Source organism: Propithecus coquereli, unplaced genomic scaffold (assembly GCF_000956105.1).
Source record: "Propithecus coquereli isolate 6110/MARCELLA unplaced genomic scaffold, Pcoq_1.0 Scaffold77, whole genome shotgun sequence".
Lineage (NCBI taxonomy): Eukaryota > Metazoa > Chordata > Mammalia > Primates > Indriidae > Propithecus > Propithecus coquereli.
Window position 1 is genome coordinate 3476661 of NW_012153840.1, and position 2519 is coordinate 3479179.

Below are 2519 nucleotides of genomic sequence, written 5' to 3' on the forward strand. Positions count from 1 at the left end.
ACGTGGGCTCCACTGCCGTAAGCCGGGTGAACACACGGCAGAAGCGATCGAGCATAAGACGCAAAGAACAATAATTCCTTCCAAGAGCCCCTGGGTGATTGTGGATTTTTCACATGAATAAAGAGGAACTGATTAATCAACGATGGTGAACTAAAACTGCTCGCTATCTCCTGGGACACGAACAAGATCCAAAGTTGATAGTGCTTTTCGTGCTTTTCCTCCCTTTCCAAGTTTGAGCCCCCTCTTCCGTCAAGATGAAATGCGACACGAGCAGATTTTTAACGAGGCTGCTGCTTGGCCATCTCAGCTTCATTTCTTTTCCTAAATAATCGATAACGCGTGGGTCACGGTTGCTATAAACGTCAAGCCACAATTTGTGACTAACGCCGGTGCAAATCGGTCCAGGCGGCCCTTGACTGGAGGCCTCCCCCACTGTAGCCAAAGAGGAACAATAAAAATGCTCAAGGCTGTGGTGGCATTTTTCTTCCTATCAGCTTTCAGTGCAGGAGGCTCGAGATTTCATTTAATCCTGCAGACTCCCTGGGAGGGAGGGAGTCACGGCCTGAGGTTTTCTATGATGTTCGGTTGACCTTGGAAAGTTCAAGGACTCCAGGGGGATGGAAAGAGCACAGACACCGATCTTTAAAAATACAAGTTCTTGGGCAGAGTGACCTGTCACTCTTGGAGACCAACAGGGAAGAGCCATGATTCTGCAGACAATAGTAATGACCCTGCCTCTGGGCGCTTGCAGCTGCAATTCTCTTAGCCTGTAATGTTTTACTTCCTTCTTGTCTAGTCCCTTGGCTAACTTTCCTTGCCATTCTGGTTTCGGCTTCATTGTTTCTTCCTCCAGGAAGTCTTCTCTGATCTCCTGGGCTGGGTTGGGCATTTCCTCTATGTTCCAATAGTTTATAGGACTTACAGACCCTGGTTTTCCCAACAGCACTTACTCCTTCCAGCAACAGAACTCCTGTTCTGTGGGAGGTCCCCCTCCAACAGCTTCCCATAGGAGGCTGCCAACCAAGGGTTCTGCCCTCCACTAGCCAAATGAGTAGACACAGGGCCAAAATCAAGTCACATTCTCACCCCAGGCAATGTGATATTGATCAAGGTGAGGAAAATGGTGAGAACAAATTTGTCTTAAAGGTATAAAGTCCAGAAGAGACTCCTTAGATCCCAGAGCTGCCCCACTCCTGCCCTTTCTGAGCCTGGCGGTTCAGCTTCTCCTTCAATCCTGTGAACCATTCCATAGCCTCCCAGCACACAGTCTTTGGCTGAGCTTAGCCAGAATCACCTTCCATTGCTTATAACTAAAGAATCCTAAGATCTTCTAACGTTCCTGCCATCACTCTAGGTAGTAACTGCCTAAGAGCAGTGGCTGTCACTCACCTGCGGACCCTCAGTGCCTCGCGCAGGGCCTGGTACGTGGCAGCTCCTCACTGGTTTATTGAGTGGAAACTCCCTGTGCTAATCACTAAGTGAGGCTGCTTTGATCTGCTTGTGTCAAGAGCTGTCAAACTGACACGCACCACCACGTACTGACAAAGCTGCTCAGGGATGCAAGCGCCTGGAGACAAATGTGACATAGTAGAAACACATCAGGCTCTGAGGCAGGAGCTTGCAGGAAGAGTGCAAATTCATCAAAGCACAGCCAACTCGGCGACATTCGCTCAGGACCCATTGGAAAGTACATTTTACTGCAAAGAATGTTCCAGAACAATGCAGATGAGCATGTATATATAATTCAATTGATCTGGCTTTGTATCTGGCTGCCCTTTTGATCTGCCCTCTGAAACTATCCCGTCTCCTCTCCTCCCATCTCCCAGAAGAGCTTAGGAAGTCATTAGTGTCTGAGAGATCAAACATTGTTCATCTTAGATCAGGAGTCAACAAAATTTTTCTGCAAAGGGCCAGAGAGTAAATATTTCAGGCTTTGCAAGCCATACTGTCTCTATCACAACGACTTGGCTTTGCTGTCGCAGTGCAAAAGCAGCCATAGATGATGTGTAAGCAAATGAGCGTGGCTGCACAGCAACAAACTTTATTTACGGACATTGAAAGTTGAATTGCATATAATTTCCAGGTGTCACAAAGTATTCTTTTGATTTTTTTTTTCAGCCATTAAAAAATGTAGAAACCATTCTTAGCTTAAGAGCTGTGGGCCATGTTTGGTCAAGGTTTGCTGGTCCTAATCTAGGTAGCAGTTTAATTGCTCACCTGTGACATACACTGATCACCTTCGACAGCTCACCCCCTGTCCACCTGAAGCACCCCAGGAAGGAACCTGTGCAGTAAGGAGCCCGCAGATGAAGCATAGAAAGGAGACTAGGTGGGGTGGGGAGCAGTGGTTAAAAGCTGTAGAATCAGACCCAGAGAGAATTCTAGCACTCCTCTTTGCTATCTGTGTAGCTTTCCAGAAATTTAGCCAGCTTTTCCAAGCCTTGGTTTTCTCTTATAAAAAAATGGGGCTGGGCGCAGTGGCTCATGCCTGTAATCCTAGCACTCTGGGAGGCCGAGGC